General features: G+C 42.0%; 1 protein-coding gene across 3 annotated transcripts in view; it reads left to right on the forward strand.

The window, feature by feature from the left end:
- The window catches only part of si:cabz01090165.1 (uncharacterized protein LOC100333421 homolog), a 219,372-nt gene that overhangs the window by 48,814 nt on the left and 149,698 nt on the right, over window positions 1–20,860 (forward strand). For all 3 annotated transcript variants that reach the window (XM_044032537.1, XM_044032541.1, XM_044032538.1), the window contains exon 2: window positions 2,734–2,774. The gene's annotated coding sequence lies outside the window, so the exon portion shown is untranslated. The remainder of the gene's footprint in view (window positions 1–2,733; window positions 2,775–20,860) is intronic.

A 20,860-nucleotide genomic window follows, 5' to 3' on the forward strand; every position in this document is an offset into this window, starting at 1 on the left:
TCCGGGACCTGCGTTTACAGTATGGAGTGATTTTCTAGTCTAATGAATGCTCTTTACACGTCAGGTTATATTTACACGCGCAAACCGTTTTACAACTGACGCAACATGTCACAAGGTATTGCCGCGTGTGTCAAGGTGACTGTAAACCATTTATAATTTCGACTGAGCATGACGTGGCTTTATCTTAGTCGTGTGACACTGAAGGGAAAAGTGTGCGTTTTAACACGTTTAGAGCGAGTGTTGTTTACTTTAACGGAGGTTGACTGACGGCTGTGACTAAACTGATCAGTGGCCTGTGTTAGGTTTAAGTGAGTAAATCGAATGAAACCTTTCCTGTTGTTTCCCCAACTCAAACTTAGAGTGGAACTGACATTGTTGAGCTGAAGCAGGACATTTTCCTTTGGTCTCGTCGTCGGATGTTTACGTGAAGAAAATAAAGAACAATTATACACACTCATATTTAAAATGACTGTAGTTGGTTTATCATAAGCCTCTTATCATAAGTTTTTTTTAAACAAATAATAGGACCAGGAAGACTCTCAGCTGAATTGACTTGAATGATTTCAGTAAATAACATTTAAACTTACAGATGGAGGCCACTCACACAACCTGAAGAGTGTTGTTCTTTTCTGCTGTGAACACACTGTGCATTTGTGTTTTATTCCTGAATTATTCAAAGTGTATTTAATTTATGATGTTAAGGTTGGATTAGTTTGCATGAAGAGTAGCTGTGTGCGCAGTATGTGTGGGTGGAACTGTGTGTTGTTGTTGTTGTTGTTGTTGTTGTTGTTGGTCCGCCCTGCCTCTCTGCCGGCCCTAATGCTAATACTCTGGTGCCTCAGCGTTTCTCATCCCTCCTTTACTTAAACTTGAAACTCTGCACGGTCATCAGCATAAAACAACTCTGCCTCCTGCATAGCATTAGCCCACACACCCTAAAAGGGAAAACTCACACAATAATAAGAGTGTTAGCCTTCCCTTCCATCAGAGCCTCTCCACAGCTCTTTTTCCTTCCTCAACATCAAAGTGCACTTGAACTTTTCAGACTCTCCCCGCAGGTTTTCTGCGATCGACTCTGAAATGACCTCTGCATTAATGACAGGGCAGATTTACTATGGAGCGGAATCTCTGAACATTTTGTTTGCATGATGATCGGATCAGACAACCATGGCTGCTGCTGCTGCTGCTGCTGCTGCTGCTGCCTCCGCATCGTGTTCAGAGCTGTGCAGTCGAACGTGATGGCCCTGACGTAACAGCTGCTGCTGGATAAGTCGGCGTGATTAAGTCCTGGTGCTACAGAGGAAACAAACCAAGTGTGATCGTCTCTGTGTGACTGTGTGAGCGATGTACAGGGCACAGTGTTGGACCCAGGATTCCTTTCATAAAACTCACTAAAAACACGGCATTTTCAAGCATTTCAGTCTTGAAGTCTTATAATTGACATATTACACTGCAAAGACAATGGTAGCAAATGATTGAAATAAGGAAGGCAGAGGGAAGGAATACAGAATACTGTCTTGTTGGATTCATGTCTGCAAGTAAACTGGTAACAACAAACCTGACAACAAAGAAAATGTTATTTTAATCTCAAGTCCGGTGCGTGTCAGCGTGATGTGACGCTCTTCCTGCAGATCAAAGTTGATCTAAAAACTTGTCCGATTTCATTCAGCGGATGCAGCCTAAGACGGCTTTGATCTGCCATGTCTGACATTTCCTCTGCGATGAGTTAATGGAAGGAAGAGAAATGTAAAAAAAGGGATGATGGAGAGAAGGGGGGAAACTTTAGGATGGTACAAAAGAGGAGAGAGGCTCTGTATTCAGATCAAAATGATAAGAGTACTTTTTTATTCATTTTGAATTGCTCACTCCCCCCTCCCTGTGTCAGTGTTTACAAGTCATCCATCAGACACACAGACATCTAGATGGAGCTAAAATCGTCTCTGTAATTCATTCTGCTGCGTTTTTCCCTTCGTTTATTCCTCATCTCCTGTGGCGACGTCCATTTGTCAGTCGCGTCCGTGTCTTCAAAATGAATCCATTTGCGTCTGCGTCGCGGCTTTTGGCGCGTCTTCACCAAATGTATTTTGCCAAAAAGAAAAAGACGGCGGTGACTCATGGCTTCATCGCTCCCTCATCCTCTCCTCCCACTCACTAACTGCCAGAGCAAAAAAAAAAAAAGACGGCTGAGGGACGGTGTAAACACAAGCAAAGTTATTTATAACACAGTTTATATCCTGCCACTTGACTTTTCACACCTTCAACATCTGTTCATCTTCTTTTATTATTATTCATTGATGCTTTATTTGATAACAGTCATTAAAATCTGCCACTGAGAATCGTCCTGGAGTTTATTTTAGTCTAAAAACAAAGTTTGTAGAATTTGGGGATCTATCCCAAGATTTTTTTATTACTTCTATAATTACATTATAGAAGTAATTTATGATTTATTTATTCGTTAGTTCATTATCATGTGACGATTATGAACCTTTATGATACCCTCGTGTCTCTTCCATGGCAGCCACCATATCTGTTTGCAAATGGTATTCTGTTGCTCGCAATATGGCTTTTCACCTCTAGATGTCGCTACATCCCACACACAGGTCCTTTCCAGTGATTGTTGGTTTTTTGGCATTCTATGAGATTTAGAGACAAAAACACTGACTTATGTGTGAGATGTTACCTGATGTTTCCACAGTGGTGAAAAATAAATGTCCTCTTCTGTTCTTGTTCTAGGTCTCAGGAAGGATTGACCTGGCAACCAGATGACAGAGAAGGTAAGCGAATTAACTTCAAAAACAAAACAAATAATGTTCAGCAGGAAGTGGAATCCAATTGGTTTGTGTCAAAAGGACGAACGAAAACAAAGTGGTTTGGACCAATTTGGGGGCAAACCTAAAAGGAAGTGTCAAGCGGCAACAGTTAGTAACGAGGCAAAGTAGTCACAAACGTGAAAACGTCTTCACGGAAAAATGATTAATAATGCAGACCCTCCGTCCTTGTGTGTGGATCTTCCACTTACCCTCCTCTCCTTGACATTTGAATATCTGTGTGAATAACATACAACATGATTTAGAGTGGCTGCAGTAATGATGGAGCATCTTCAGCGAACACGGAGCACAGGCATTTTTCAATCCGCCCTTAACCCTCTTATGACCTGGATTTATTTTTGATATTATGGCTGTAGAATAGTCAGAAAATGTTAAAATGTTAAATTTTCTAGATATCACAGGTACATAGGTGTCAAACATACGGCCCGCGGGCCAGAACCGGCCCACCAGTGAGTCCAATCTGGCCCCTGGATGAACTTGTGCAAATTATAACCACATTATAATTAGAATCTTATCATAATGTGAAATATTATATTTTTCAGTTCCAGATACCTTAGGCTTGATATTGTTGAAATTGCACTTGTTTTTCTCAAGAAATTTCAAGTTGTTTGTAATGTGTTTTGTAAAAATGTACTTCATTAAATATAAAACAAAGGGGAAAATGTCATTGTTCATAGGTTATTATGCTGTTATTTGACTGGTCCGGCCCACAGGAGATCAGATTGTGCCGTATGTGGCCCTGGAACTCAAAATTAGTTTGACATCCCTGACGATACGAACAAGTGTGTGTTATAGTCTGTATCTGCAGCTCAGTAGAATCAGTTCTGTTCTGGTGTCAGAGTTGAGAAGTTGAGACACCGCTTGTTCTCCAGTCATGTTGAGATGAAGATGTCTGTAACTTGATCACCTTTGTGTACATGTGGCACCGCAGTTGTGATTAACGTGATTATTATGAACGTCCCAGGAGCGGCTGTTTTTATTTATTGTTAAGGTACAGCTCTCTCTCTCACACACACACACACACACACACACACCAGAGATCTCCACATGATCAGACTGTGAGAATCAGTGTTTATAAAGTCACAGTAACACTTGTCAGCTTGTATTAACTGGGGACACTGGGGAAATGTCCTCATTACTGATGATATGTGACCAAAGTCTTTATCTTTAATTAAGGTTTGGTGATAATATTGGGACCTTGGGTCTGGCTATAGGACTGAACTGAACGTGCAGCTTCATTGATTTCAATGAGCGAAGCTGATCAATTAAACATGCAGTGAATTCAAAGCTCTGACATTTTATTTTTTTTTTAGATCTAGAATGAGTGATATATAATTAGCGACGTGTTTTTAGTACTTGTTGATACCCAGAACTAATCCAGGCCCTTAGATGATTTTTGCACATTCACTCAACATTAATCTTATCCTTTGAGCCATAATTCAGAGATACTGAACAGCATCAGAACTGCGGCAGGGAGACGTTTTAAAATGTTTTAAAAAATGTCCACGCTGTAGGTTTTTGTCAGATGTGATGGTCTGGCTGTAAAAGTTTAAAACGGTTCAGTTTTATACAAACTGGCAGAGCTGAAACATGTCATTAAGAATTAATGGATGAATTAAAGAGTCGTCGTGTTGTGTGTCAATGTACGATAACACAATGTGGTTATGATGTGTGTGTTTTTTTTAGGCGATGGCAACAGTCAATTCATGAGATTAAAAAAACACAGTGATCTTGGGGTTGTGTCACTCTGTCTCAGTAGCTGTTGACAAACCAGCCTTGAAGAGCATTACTGCCACCAAGTGGACTGGAGTAACCTAGTCTGTGACCATCCTGTCCTCGCATGCGTACTTCTCATTACCGTAACCCTCATGTGGAGGATAAAGTGGTAGAATCTGGATGGATGGATAGTGGAAAGCAGAGAAATAAAGTGTTGCACCCGTGTACTTCCGTCAATACGGTCAACGACCGGCCAATCACAGACAAGATTCCCCAGCGCGTCACGTGTTTGTGACGTCAGCTTCTCAGTACTGTAGTTCCTAAACGGTTGAATAACTGTCAGATGTCGAAAGTGAAATGTAACTTGGAAAAAGGGGCAGAAACACTCACTCAATGAACATTAAATCTAAATAAATGCTGCTATCATGTCATAAGACACTGTTTCATAAGACACCAATCGTCATGGTTTCTTGACCTGTCTCACGCAGGTCAGGAAATGGTCAAAAATGAATAAACGACAATTGAAAAGCAGCTCCAATCCATGAGTAGAGTCTAAGTAAACACCTTCACAAAGTAGAGACGTTCCTCTGAAGGTGCAGCGCGTCACTTGAAAGGAAACTTCAATCCTTTAATAATCTCTCTTCATGAGAGATTTGATTGAGTTCCAGAAGTCGGTCCCAGCACTGTTTTCTTGACTGGATTTCAATGGATTTATTTTAAGTCCTTGAAGTTTGTCGTGTGTTCTTTGAAGTTTTTTTTTTCCAAACCAAACCAATCCCTGTGTTCAGCCACACAAACCCAAGAGAACCGCAGATTGTGCGTGTTCAAAAGCCTCCATGTCGTGTGTTTGGTTTTTTGCTGCCGGTAAAGCTCAGCGTCCACAAACGGCAATTTTGACTGAAGATTTGCAAGACTTTGTAAGTTACAGCGAAACAGGAAAAAAGGAAAATAAATCTTATCTTAAGATTTGGTCTTTATCTAAGTATTAAACAAAAAAAACAAAAAACTTTCTCTTTGCTCTCCTTTTTGTTTGATAGCTGTAGTCCACTCCTTAGCTGAGCTGTAAAAGCAGCACATTTGTTTTTTTATCAATAATAAATAATGAGACAGTTCTCATGAACAATGCTTTGAACCTGCAGGAAACGAGACGGGCACATTCTCAGTGAGACTGTGGCTGTCAGCAGGGACACCAGGAAAAACACAATTTACCTGATCAACAAGAGATTAACCTAATGAAACATAATACCAGTTTAAGTCTGCTTTATCTGCAGAATGGGTTCAGTAATCTCACCGTACAAGTAATTAACAATGTAACACCACAGCAAGCACGAGTTGTTGAGACACTGTTGCCTCCGACATCAAGTTCAAATGTGCTATTTGTTCAGGTTTACTTATCTAAAACAAATTTGCTGATGGAGGCAGCAGAAGGCCAGCTGCTCCTGGGTCCCGAATGCTTAAAGTGCTGATTTTCTGTGGCAATGACCTTTATATTTTAGTTTTTTTATGTTTAAAAAAAACAAGGCAAAATCATCTCCTTCATTGCTCAGCTTTTAACTAAATACCTCTCGTGTCTTGGGCAGGTGTACTGTCGGTGTCTGTGTGAGTGTAGACTCTTTTGTTTAGTTTTTTATCTCTGCTCTCAGGCCTTCATGACCATATGTCACACATTTATGCCGATATAAGCGTCAAATACACTCATGTCTTGAGCCAAAAATGATGCTACATTTGCATTTTAGCAAGTATGATTTTAGAATATCTGATTAGGCTTTTGATCGTAAAAAAAAGTCAACCAGTGGATGCAAATATCATTTTCAAAGGTCAAATATACATAAATCCAATAACCGGTTCTTTTTCATTTCATCTCTTGTCCACGTGAGGCAGTGATACGTGAGCTGAGACAGCGTCCTGCAATTTACGTCGTCCCTTTTCTGTTTCTAAGGCACAAAAACCTGAGTTTCTATGACGGACACAATCAGATGAGGTGATAGAGGTGGTCTTCCACTCATCCCAATCAGATACAAACCATCCCCTTCCTGTTTAGTGAGCAGCACGACTTGAAACCTTCAGATCAGAGACCCACCGCACACTGTCGGGACCAGCAGACGCAGGACACAGTGAAAACCCTGTTTATTAAATGTATCATGTAACAACCTGTAATTGGACTGTGTGCAATTGAATTCATGTTGCTCGCTCTCGTTCAAAGTTATTTCTAACAATTGCTGAAATATAAAATTAGACGGGCAGTCACACTAATTGTAAGTCTTCAGTCTGTAATGGGACGGCAGTCGACACCCATTATCCGTGTGATCTCCCTCTCCTCACCTATTGCTTTCACGGAGAAACACATTACACACATTTAAATGCAGAATGTTTGACTCCCAGTCGCAGCACACGGACACATTCCTGCAAACCTCTCCTCCTCCCGAAATATCCCATATAGCTGTATCCGCACTTGTTAGCATAACATCAGGTACGCAGAGGATCTCTGCGTCGGCCTTAATTGCATTCCACTGGGCTCGACTCGTCTCCGCTGGAGAGTCAACAGTCTCCTCTTTGATCTTAATGAGCCTTATTAACTGCCATGGCAACCGCGGGGGCTTTTGGGACAGCAGCAATGTCGGGTGGTTTATTATTGGACCAGAATAAAGGAGCTGGCCTGGCACATACTGCTGCTGCAGGGAGGTTTCAGATTAGGCAGGATTGTGAATCACAAAGGAGGCTGCGCTGTTTCCAAATGTTATCCCTGAGCTAATTGTAGCGGGTCCTGTCATTTCTTTTTCTGTCTGCAGAACATGTGAATGGTTTATAGGTTTGAGAAAAATGATTTAGCAGCAGCCTTTTGAGTGTGAAAATGTCTATTGACTTCTTCTCAGCCCACCCATTGCTTTTTGAAATTGTTGGAAATCAAACAGCTTTTGTCAAAAAAAAAAGAAAAAAAAAGAAGGGATTTTTCAACTTGAGGGCATTGAACATTGCAGTATTTCTGCTAAATCAATTAAGGAAAAGTTGCTTTTAAGTATGTGGTTGTGTCGTGATGGGCTTCAGTCAGGTATTAACTCTCTTGTGGAGACTTGATTTCACTTGATTTAGGAATGTATTACTTCCTGTGGCAGATACACAGCACACGCAGAGTATTTCACGAGATTACAGCACCGTTTTCTATAATGTCACTTTAACTCTTGTGGATGTAACTGATTTCTTTTTTCATTTGTGTTTGATGTGAGTTAGGTGAAATCAGCCAGTCGTTTAGTCAGCCGGCGAACAGTCGATCAGTGAGTGAGGCGTTCAGCGGAGGGCGAGAGCAGAGCTGGGTGGTAATTGTGGTCTCTCTGCCTGCTGAGAGCTGCTCTCATAGATAGTTTCTATCTTGCGGCCATTTAGCTCTGATGGGCTGTAATACTCTGACACTAGCATGACACAAACACATAATGTGGGGAGTATAACTGGCTCTACGGTCTGAGTTAACGGCAAATCCGAAGACATGGCTAACATCAACCGTGGCTAACATCAGGCACATTGTAGCTGCTTCTTTTGTGGAAACGTCTTTCAAAATATTGCTCCAAGTGGTTCTCGGAGCTCCCATAACCTGATGGAGAGCTCATGCACTGCATGTCCACATTTACTGTATGTGCCACCATGCTGAATGGGACTGTCATTTACAAAATGCATGCCATTTTGATGGAAGAGGAAGTAAACAGAATCAGGAAGTTGCTGATGAGCTGTGGGCTGTGATGTCTGAAGATCTGCAGAAATATTGATTGTTTCAAAATGGTCGATATGTGCGTCGCTGGGTATGCAAAGGAAAAACGCTCGTTTCAAATGTGCTTCAAGTGTTGTTGGTATAGGATGAGTATGAGGAGGAGCAGGAGGAAGGAAGTGGAGGATGTGGGAGCAGGAGGGAGAAGACATATAGTTTGAGGCAGCGGGGGAATAGTCGGCCTATAAAAGGAGAAGCCCGGTGAATGCAGCCTTTGAATGGAAGTCATGGAAGCAGAGAATTGCTGGACTGGAGACACAGGATCTAAGTATTGACCCAGGTGAGCGTTAGCTGCCAGCCACTGCGAGCCACCGAGCAGCACTGGGTCAGATTTCTGCTGGAGCTCTTTTAACTCAGACTAACACACTTACAATAACTCAATTAGCTGCAGAGTTCACAACTGCTGGTCATTGTGGTCGCATATTATTATTAATAATAATAATAATAATAATAATAATAATAATAATAATAATGATGTGTGTGCATATTTTTGCTCTCCCACTGAGGTTTTGTTCGGCCGTAAAATGTAATAATAACCCCGCTCCTTCTATCTTTAATTAGTGTGTTTGTATGTTTCATCTACACGGCAGAGGGTTTTTATTTTCAGGCAAAAAGTTTTCAGCTCCAGATGAGAAGGAATCTGCGTCTATATATCACGACAGCGCTTCTATAATACGCTTTAGTACTGTATGTACTTGTGCTGTGTTGACATTTTCGGTTCAGCAATGACATTGTCGTTGCCAATAATTCTGTCAGTTAGTTTATAGTTTCTAAATGTCACGTTGTTTCAAGTGTGTGTGGGACTGTGTGTGTGTGTGTGTCAGAACCAACACTGTGAATGTCAGACAAACAAAGCTCAAACACGCAATTCATTCATTAATGCAACAGTAAATGTGAACATCTGAGACATCTGGGTAATGTTGGCATTGTATATTATATATTCATAGTGCCATCGAGCTGTATTTGGAGGCTGTAACCTCTGAGAGTGGAGCGCCCCCTGTAGTTTTGATTCCAAGACGCCAACTTGTTCCAACTGTCCCAATTTCACAGTTAAGGAAGATCACTTTGAGTAGCAACACTGTAAAAGTTGTCTTCTTTAATTTATTTATTTATTTTAGCACCTCTGTCTTTGTTGCTAATGTGTTTATCAAATGGAGATCAGTTTGCAAGTTGGACAACTTTGTGATCCACTAACTAATACAGTCAGAGCCTCCTGTAAGTGGATTACTGATGCATATTTGTATATCTCTGACAGATATGTGTATATTCAGAAGATCATCTGTATCTTCCTCCTACATGATTCCGCCACAAACCGGTATGCTAAGCTAACCACCTCACGTATAGATAGTGTGTGCGTGTGTGTGTGTGTGTGTGTGTACACGTCTAAGTAGGCAGTGAGGACAACGTTTGACTCAAACCTTTGTTTGTGAGGACATTTTGGCTGGTGATGATGAGGCTGAGGGTCAAAGGGCGAGGACACGCATTATGTCAACGTGTGTCCTCGTAGAGAATACTGTCCAAGAATGTGTGTGAGAGACAGAGAGCGTTAACGCACTGTCATCATCGCTGTTTGTCCAGCTGCTGCCGATCACATCTGACACAGTTGATAGGCTTTAAACACTAAGTGACACATCTGGCATCAGCAGAGTGACGTGTGACATCAACACACACACACACACACACACCTAAGCACAGCTGGCACAGTCAACAAGGCTGCATTCATGTAATTAATTAGCTGCTTATTTTCGATATGTTTATTATTATTTCTGTCTGTTTCTCGTCATTAAATCCGTCTCTTTTTAGCCAGGCCATTTTGACACGACTACTCATAATGTAATGAGTGTGAGTGGAGACTGAATGGAAAAATACACTTTGGGTTCAGTGGCTTTACAGTCAAACTAATTTCTGACTCCAAAATGAACAAGTCCCATTTGTGGCACTCGAGTTTTTCATTTTCTTCTCATATCTGAGCAGTAATGACTTTGCAGAAAGTCCAATGCTTCATTTTTCACTTTCGCTCACTCGACTGCACCAAGAAAATCAACATTCTTTCAGCGTGTGGAGTTTGCAACAAAGCATTGACCACACTAATGTAATCCTTAAAAACAATCAAGTATCACAAATAAGGGAAATGTAAATCATCACACCAAAGGATGAAGTTTTATCATATATAATTAGGTGCGTTCCCTAAATGATGTTGATATTCCCACACTGATTTAAAATGATAATGATGTTTCATAAATGTGGCAGTGATGAATTGGACCTGGCTGTGCTGATGAGCAGGGCAGCGCTCGGGTAATTAGCAGCCATTTTCATATAATGAGTTTTATTGACATGGACGTCTCTGGATGATCAGTGGTACTAATAGAGTATAAAAGCAACTGTCCGGCCTCAACAACAGCTGAGCGGATGGAGACGAGCGTCCAGGGTTGGAAGAAGCTCCTTGTCCTTCAGGAACTTCTTTACTTTTCTGCTGACGCTCGCAGTAAATATCATTCTGTTGCATATTTCAGATCAGAGGACACTGAGAGCTTAGTGTGGCCTAACTCCAGCGGCAATGAGAGGCTGAACTTAAGCCACTTTCCAAAAGTACGAGACATTTGTAAAGTTTTGTTCGACACAGTTAATCCTTGTGAGACCTGCACAGGTGCCCGTATTGTTTTGTATTCCTGTAGCACGCAGTCTGTGGTTGTGACGATTTGGTGATACGCTCAACACTTTATCTCTTTATCTCCGAAGTTTGTAGTTTGTAAAACCGCTTCCATTCGAAAATGTGTGATTTTACATGTCTTATTTTGTCACTGTGGCATTCACAGTGCAGTTAATGCCATCATACGACAAGTGGGAATAGAGCCATATTTTATAAGAGTTAAAAAATACATTTTACAAGGGAATTTGATCATTTGGCTGACGCAGGATGACGGGACTCAACGCACGTTACAACATGGTCAACAGTAACTGGCACATAACGTTGCACTTAATAGGAAAACACCCCACCGGATTGTGTGGTGTAATTTAATGTTATAAAGTGAAAGAAGAAAGGGAAGTCCTAATAGCTCAGCGCACAAAAGAAAACCTTCATATTTTGGGAAAGACATCACAGCACATACATCAAAAGTCTTAGAACTACTGGGTTAATGAAGATATGTATCGTCTGTCCACACTCCAGTCCAGTAGGTGGAGGTAATGCAGTTATAAGATTATTGGCAGTTGGCAATAATCAGAAGGAGAAGAATTTGACCTATCCAGTACCACGTTAATGGTGATGATGAAGGCTTGGCTAAGACCTGAACAACCTTTCCTTCCTGTATGTTTCCACACTCCACAGTAATTAGACTTGAACATGACTTTTCACCATGGCATGTGTCACTGCAGCGCCCGAAACATCTGCTTCACATGAGATTCCAGTCGACGGCACGGTGACACGATCACAGTACATGCACGAGGACGCTTCGACTGCTTGCTCACCTTCCCCTCTGTGTTCCACTGCCATCCATTGTGGCAACTGACATTTAGACACACGGCAACAGCTTACACAGCAGGTCTCCTCGACGCCGCCTCGCTCTCAGCTAATTGGCTGAACGAGGTCCTGGTCTCATGGCGACAGCCAATCACGTGTGGAGGGGAGTCGGCTGCTGACCGGGGCAATGCGTCAGACTGACAGATGGTCACTGCTCATACGTAACAGCCACTGTTTACATTTCTTGAGGGTACCCTGCACGCTGGATCGGTTGTATGTCTGAAACCAGAGCGATTTACCTGCCGCAGGTAACTCTGACTCTGCACGGCGACACCTCATCTCTTTTCCTTTGATTGGTGTCACAACCTCCATCTGCTGCCAACTGGCTTTGGTCATTTCAGGCACATACTCAGCAGCCACTTTATTAGGTACACCCGTTCAACTGCCTGTCAATGCTTGTGTCTAATCACGTGACATGAACTCAATGCATTGTAAGCATGTAGACACGGTCAGGGAGGACACGGTAAAGAACAACCTGAGCCTCAGAATGGAAAGGTGGGTCGGTGCCAGACGGACTACTGTGATTTCCACACACACAATCATCTCTAAGGATTAAGGAAAATGGTCCAAAAATGAGACCCGATGCAGTGAGCGATCGTTCTCTGGTCTTGTTGCCACAGAACTGGCCTTGGTTTGAAATGATAGAGCGGAAACAGCAACTCAAATAAGCACTCTTTACAAGTAGAGAACATGTGGGGCAAATCAAGAGGAACGTTATTTATTCTATTTAGATAGAATTCCTAGTGTATTACATGTTCTCTCCAAGTAAACTCTGAATGCAAGTGTCCCTACTGCCCCCTTTGTTTGCTGCCTAATAAAGTGGCGAGTGCCGCGTTTATACACACTGTCATGTAATTGAGTTGCGGGATGCACCAACTCTTAACTTCTCTGCTGATGCTGAGACGAAAAATCTAATCCTGGGTACGCGGCTGATGCATCTGTGCACCACCAGGGATCAACACGCCTGACTTGCACTGCACCTCAAGCAGAAGCCTGCCACTGCAGATGGTGAGCCCTCGGGGGGGCGTGTCAGTGTCACCTCTTTGAACTGTGTCCAACTGGGACCAGTGGGCCAAGACCCTGTAACCAGATGCTCACCCTCCCAGGTCTGATTCCATGGGAACAATTTTCACGGAAAGCTACAGTCGGCAGAATCGCAGGCAGGGAAAGACAAAGTTGATTGTTGTGTTTCGGGATGCTCATCAATGCGACGACGCCATCATAAAATGGTACACTTTAATTCACTGATGAGTGACACAAACGTCAGTTTCCTGTTGGGATGTCTGTGTAGTGCAGAACATATTCTTATGGTTTTCTTAAGGTAATGTAGACCTGAAGTTTTGTAAATTAGGCTCACTAGGAAAATACAGAAAAATAGACTTTAGTTACAGTTACAGATATTCCCTGTCTAGACGAGAACACAAAAGTTGCTATCCATCAAACAAGCATGCTGGTGCAGATATACATGAACTCAAGCGTGATGTAATCATTTCCTGGTGGTTGAAAGGAAAAAGGAAAACATATCCTTCCATCTGCGAGGAACAAATGATCCTGTGGTCGATCCTTCCCAGTCCAACCTGTCCCATGGATTCTGTGTTGTGGAGGCAGCGCCTCAGTACATTCGATTTTATATAGACTTTATAAGAGGCCTGAATAAACTTCTCTATCTCTGCAGTGGTTTCCATCTGCTCCCACTTAAAACAACATCCATCATTTCAGAGAAAAAAAAGTAAACAAGAAACTAGTGAGTTAAGTAAAAAAAAAAAAAAAGAAATCTGCCGCCGTTCCACAAAATGACTTTCACTTTAATTCATCTCCATTAAATCCTCATGCTCACTCTATCACCGCACGTTCAGCCTGGGTGCAGTTTGACTATTGATCAACCAAGAATGACAGATTAGATCCACAATCCTCCATCCAGCTTATGGATTTAGCAGAGCGCAGTCGAGATTTAAGGCCGGTGAAAAATGTTGAGTGGGTCTTAAAATATCTGTGAAAATAGCGGACACAACTCAAAGAATTTGTATGATGACGCCAACGTGACAGGTTCTCCCAAATGCTTGATTTGCTCTTTTCGGTGCATTTACACTGAATGTGGAGTGTTTATGAGTGTGGTCATGAGTTTATGAGTTAGTCAGACAACTGATGCGAATGATTTGTCTCGTCACATCTTAGCGTTTGCAGCTTGTACGTCATCTTCAGTGGGAACTCTCTGTTGTTCTGTGCGGACGCTCGGAGCTCTCGTCCATATTGGTTCCTTGGCTCTCCTCTTTCCTCTCTTCTGTTTTCATCCATCTCGCGCCCTGACTTTTATTAATCAAGCTGGATCAGTCCTCATCCCCTCGTCCGTCTTGTAATCGATTCAACTTGTTTGACTTATTTACGCCCAAATGTATATTATATGCTGATTTTGACATTTTGATGCCCTGGAGGGAAACTCTTCAGCTCTTCACTGCCATCAGTTCAAAATTAAATATGAATAATGCATCACAAAACTTTGAGAAGTGGAATCTTATTAGACCAGGGCCAGTTTATGTATAGTTTCAATAAAGCAGTATTACCTAAAGGACAATCAGAGCTGTGGTTGCTGCTGTGAGTGCAGCAGTCAAGTACCTGTACAACTATAATGACAGCAGAAACTTTGCCCTGCAGCTAAAGTAGCTGCACTTGTCAATGTGACACAAACCGCTTCACCTGTTAACAACAGTGGCTGAGCTTGTGTTTGTAATTACAAAATACAACAAAAAAAAAAGTCCTTTGACCCGTTTGTGCTGCAACAGACTGATTAGACGCACAGTACATGAATATGTTGTTGGCTGGATAGAGGATGATGACCAAGGATCATTTCAGAGGGGGTAGTTCAGGAGGAAGGAGGCAGTGACACAGTTGGCTTATTACACAGTGATTTTTGACCACAGCACGCAAGGAGTTGTGGATCCACTGCTGCCTCCATCAATGTGTTGTGACGACGGCGTTTTAAATCCTGCATTTGGTTTGATTTTAGTGACACAAACTTGGCTGTGACCTTTACCTTCACAGCCGAAGTTTGGGTCACTGCATGAGTATCTCAATAGCTTTTTTAGCTTGTTTGATGAGCTTAGATCACGTTGGTGAATTCAATCTGAGTCAGAAAACAACATATTTGTTGACTCCATTTCACGTAGCCTTTAAAATGGAATGTGGACAGTCAAACTGTAGTGAGACCGTAATTTAACAAGTAACGGGGTCTGTAAAAATGGTTGTACATTCCTCTTGATGTTTATCATGTGACTTCAGTTTTGTGCTCAGATCACAGTATTAAGCGAAAGTCTCAACGTTTCATTCAAAATTTGAACAAAAATAAAAAGGTGGAAGCTCACTCTCCTCAACCTGTTCACGCTGTGCAACTGCAACTCATTTACACCTCGTTTGGCTTTGTTTACTTTTGTTTACTGTCCGCTTCAGCAGTTCCTTTTTTTCCCCCCTTCTTCTTGGTTGTATGGTTTACAGTGAATTAGTGTGTTTTAATGAGTCCGACTGTCGCGGTGCCATTTTCTTATTTATTCTTCTTTACTTAAATGTCAGATTGTCAAAAAGGTGTTTGCTAGTTTGACCTTCTTGTTTGCTTTGAATTTAGCTGTGAAGCAGCAGTGCTGTGTTTTAATGAGCCTGTGGGAATCTCTGAGAGTTTCCAGCCCGTAAAAGGTTAAGAACCCTTCAGCTCATGTGTGCAATTAGACTCCTAATGAGTCCCACACTCCTCCGCTCCATCAGCCGCGTGCATATGATGTCCATAAACACATTTCCCATGAATGGTGTGTGGTCAGATGAGGGTCAGGGACCTTCAAAGCAGTCCTAATCCTTTTTATTTCATTATATTGTGACGACGTTCTTGTTTGAGGCCAAAGCAAATGTTTTCTCTCAGACATTATCTCCCCGCACGCTGCTTATGTGCTTAACTGTGGTTAATTATACAGTAATTCTGCCGGCGCCAGAAATGTCAAACAACATAAACATGTTTGCAGATAACATTTATTGTTTGTTGTTGATTAATTAAATCACCCAGAGTCGTCGCCGCACAAATGGATTGCCATTTAAATTATTCCCAGCCCATAAAGCACTTCACCTCCTCGGCGTTGATGAAAGAGCTGATCACACAGAAATGTGCCGCAAAATGAAGAATGGCCTCGGTGAAGTCAAGGGGGTTAAAATGTGGCCCACTTGGCTTGTGCTGCCAAGCAGATGATTAAATGTAAATAATGAAGATTATGAATTCAAGCAGAAGCCAATTTTTTTTTTTGTCTTGGCTTTATGATTCGCATCGCAAAGATGGAGGTTTCACGAAAGGAGCTCGGGCCAAAGTTTGCGACTGAAGACACTGACAACGTGCTTGTGTTTTGAAGACGAGCCCCTGCGTGTGCGGCGCCATGTGAAAGTTTAACACCTAATGAGTATTATTGAGTCTGATAAGGGAAGATTTCTAGCTCAGGTGTAAAACCTGCTAAGTTCTGCTGAGGATTGTTCATCAATTGTGGAAAATATCCTCCGATGTTCTGCCAGTTCTACCGAAGACCCTAAAAATCTTTTTGGACTTCTTCAATGTCCCACTGATGGCAGGTTTCCCCGTTGCCGAACATGACCTGTCAAACTATGACAAATATAATTCTGTGTGTTTGTGACAGCAGAGCAGACACGGCCACACACACACACACACACAGATGTAGGATAGGATAAATTAAGCCGTGGCAGCATCCGCGGTGACAATAATGAATGGAAAATACTGCAGTTTAGCATTCAAGTCCTGTGGAGAAGAAAATCCCTGCTATTCCTCCTGACATCTTTGTTTTGTCTTCACTTGTAATCATAAAAAGTGTTGTTCGGCTGAACGTTATGTTTAGTGATGGGTAAACTGCATGTTAGAAAGTTATTGTTGGTGAAAGTGCAAGCTTCTTAATATAGCTTACAAGTGCGGATGGGAGACACGGCAGAAAAGAGCTCGCACGACATGTTTGCATCCGGCGAATCTTCATTCCTCTGCTCTGGTCTGGGTTTCCAGAAACACATCCCTGACTGCACATTCAGAAGTTTGGGGCGTCATGCCGGCGTCTTTTAGACATAAATAGGATAAGCGCGTATCAGTACTCACCTTTATCTCTTCCTGTGTTTCTGTCATTTCTCTGCTGTCTGTCTACGCCTGCATGAAATAGTCTGTTTTAAGTCAAGATCAAGCGTGATTGTGTGTGGCTGTGTGTTTGCTTGCATTTGTTACCTCCTTAGGACCTTTTTCTGGCAGAAACACTGACCTCGTCAGGACCAGTAATCCTTATGAAGACCAAAACCTGGTCCTTATCAGGCAGAACCTTATTTCTGAGGAGATTTGAATCGTGGTTAGGCAAAGGTTGGGCTTATGTATTCGCTGATAATTGTTAAGGTTAGGGAAAATGCTTTGATTAGGCTGTTCAAATGAATGCAAGTCATTGCAGTGTCCAAAGATGAATAGCCATGCAAACCCGTGTGTGTGTGTGTGTGGGTGGGTGTGTGTGCGTAATGTATGTGTTCGTGTGCGTGTGTGTGTGTGTGTTGGCCAGCTAATAAGCCCTTTGTCTCTGGAAAGAACAGCAGAGAGTGGGAGCAAAAGGACAGGACTTTATCGACATCATCCAACTTTAATAAGGCTGCAAGAATTTCACTGACAACGAACAACTGACCACAAAAAAAGAAATCCCACAGCATTCTGACACATATCAGCTAAGTTAGAGGACGGGGCTGACGATAGAGGGACCTCGTGACCTCGGCTACAGCCAGAGAGTCCTCAGACACCGTAATAACCAAAACAGTTTTTATTGTAAACTACTGAAAGCACACCACAACAAAGAAGAAACTAGGAGATATTGAAAATCGGTTGACTCAAACTTCAGAAATTCAGCACTTTCCTCCTCATCATTTGTTTGCTCAGCTCGAACGTTTCCTGAGGACGTCGTCCATTGATTTGTAACTGCAGGAACTGCCAGTGATTTGAACAGATTTGGAGCGTGTGTAATCTGTAAACTAAACGTGTAGATTGCAGATTAAAGACAGTTAAAGACAGAGCTAATCTCGTGCGATCAAACTGCAATTTCTTCCTTTATTTCCTTTTGTCAAGATGACAAAAATGTTGTGAGTCAATTTGAGCTCAGAAATGACTCAGTTGTCTCTCTGTGGTGATTAAATACACACATCATCATCCAGACATAAATCCTTTCAGTACTAAAATCATTTCTACTGTATTTCTTCAGTTAAGTGTAAATAGCTCAGGTGTTAGTTAATGAACTATTGTATCTTAATAAAAGTGCATTTCCATGCTTTTCAAATGAGCTGATGACAACCTCTTTAAAGGTGCAGCTATTAGTGATGGGAAGTCGGGCTCTTTTCAAAGATTTGGGTCTTTTGGCTCGGCTCCATTAATGCTCCCCAAATGGCTCTTCACTTAGTGTCTGATTGGCAATTATGAAAGGTTTGTGTGTTGGTAGGCAGTTTTTAATCACCAAAAAAGTACAGTTACTAATGTTTAACATTTTAATCAAACCTTGAAAACAACTGAGCACAGAACCTGCACCGAACCCAACCAACCAACCTCCCCTCACCCTGCACTGAGCTTTGCAGTCTCCAATATCTTTGAAATGCAGCCACATGCTGCTTCTTTTTCGGATTACTTCACTTTTTTCCCCTGACCCAGTTGTATTTAAATCTGGATCCCCTGTCTCTCTGTCGCCCCGTGTAACCCTGGCCTGTACCGCTGCACTGGCTGTCTTTGGAACGTCTGCCCCCTTCCTTCTTTTACATAATGGTACGATCCTCGTCTGTCCTCGCCTGTCATTGGCCGCATGGGGTGTCCATCAAAATAAAGTACCAGAAGAAGACACATCACTAGCAGTTGTTGCCACCACCAGCAGAAGCAGACTTTTGATTGAGTGTTAAGGGTTTCCTTGAATGCATCTCATACTCTTCTAAGACCTGTTCCCAAAAAGTTAACTCACCCCATTTGTGCAGTTATTTGTAAATTTGGTGTTTGAAATCCTGCGTTAGAGTTAACCAAAGAAACAAAACGTATCAAAAGAGGCAGCAGTTGTCCTGTGGCACTACTGTAGTGTGGCACTGGGTGTCAGGAGTGCTTTTTCGTGGTGATGCAATGATGACTTTGACTTTCCAGTGGCTGTGATGTGATAGCATAACTGTTGGTGTTGCTGTAACTGTGTTCACAAAGTGAAGCCAATGCAGAAGTGCCACTTGCTTTAGGAGTCTCCATGGCAACTGGGCCTTCTCCATTCTTCTCTTGATGAGTTGATGAAGCCTCCTACTAACAAAGGAAAGGGACCTGGGTGCAGTAAAATTGACATGTGGTGGGAATTATTAAGGGAAACATTTCCATTAAAAAAAACGAATACTACATCTCTGTCATGGAGACGTGCAGCACCTGATGCCTTTGGTTCAGTTTGTGTTCTGTTTGGATGCACAGTCAGTTTTTCATTGTCCTATTTCACATCCGTCACTGATGCTTTTTTTTTTTTCTTCCTGTCCCCGATTGGCAAGGGGCGACACCCCGGCCCACCTGCTGCTCCCCACCTGTCATGAACACATAAAGTGAACGATCCACAGATCGAACTGCGGCGCTGAAATGGCTTTCGCTCTCTGACATTCCAGGATGTTTTAAAGTGCCACCTGTCTGCTTCTATGACAGCCTCCGCCGCTCGCGCCTCACACCATCGGTGGTGTGTTGTTACGGCCGTATCGATGTCTCCATACAACAGGACAGAGACGAGTGGAAAAATATTCACAGCCTCTATCGATCAGCTGCGCGCAACAGACGGCAGCAGTGACAGCGTCGGCCCATGGCATGCTGGGTTATTTTATTATTTTGCTACAGACAAGACGAGCAGAGAGGGAGAGACTAATGTGGCATGGAAAATAGTCTGTTATGAAGCAATGTTAGCCTTCCAGCCTCCAGGTTCGAGCTGTACGTGTACACACACACAAACACTGTAGAGGTGCAGGCCCAGCATGCCAAATATGGCAAGCGTGAAGCATCAGCAGGGTGATGAATTACCTTAACATCAGGATTGACTTGCATTCAGCTTCTGCCTCTGCATCTTAATAACCTCCTGGAATTGTCCACCTTAAATATACTGAATGGATGTCACTGCACAGTCAAGGGAGGGTGTGGGGATATGGTGGTGCCTACAGCCAAAAAAAACATTTCCATTTTCTGCAAACCATGAGAATCGTTGCATGTACATTCTTCACAGAAAAAGGATAGAATCTTACAACAGCACTGATAAAGATCAAAGCAGTTTTTTATGTTTCTGTAATGGTTAATACATGAATTTGAAATTATGTACGTTTTTACAAAAAAAAACAGAATAACTAGTAAAGCACATTATTATTTCTTGATTAAGATGTCTAAAAATACTTATTTACATGCATTCCTGAACATAAAACTTAGTTTTAGTGGTTGAATGTCATAATATTCGATTTATTTCTGACTTCTCAGAGAAAAAGCTCAGTGAGTCGGCACAAATTTGGGTATAAAAAGGGAAATTCAGTTTATTTGCCAAATAAATAACACAAGTTTTTGAAATAGTTTGTCTATATTAATGCACTAATCAGGTGGATTTCATGCATCTATAACCATATTGTCAGACTGAAATTTCAAAAGGAAATTCACCCTCATTTCCATATTTATACCAAAAGTGAACTAAACTATCACATTGATATTTAAGCTCACATACAACATATTGTACGATCCTGGAAACTGGCTTGTGCACACGGGACCTAATATGGGATGGAGAGAGGTTGGTGGTGGAAAACCATTTATCTTTCTGTCTTTTCCACGCAGTGTTAGAACATCTTTTTATGTGTGGCTGTCACGTCCACCAACAATGAAGAGTGAAGCTTGTGGACATGTGGACTTAATGTGCTGACAAGGTGAAAGCAACAGTTTCACTGACGAGACAAAAGTCACCAGTCAGCAGTTTTTACCTCCATAAAACTGCGTCGGTGTCAGTTTGACTTTGAAGTTGTCGA

This window comes from Solea senegalensis, linkage group LG8, assembly GCF_019176455.1.
Source record: "Solea senegalensis isolate Sse05_10M linkage group LG8, IFAPA_SoseM_1, whole genome shotgun sequence".
NCBI lineage: Eukaryota > Metazoa > Chordata > Actinopteri > Pleuronectiformes > Soleidae > Solea > Solea senegalensis.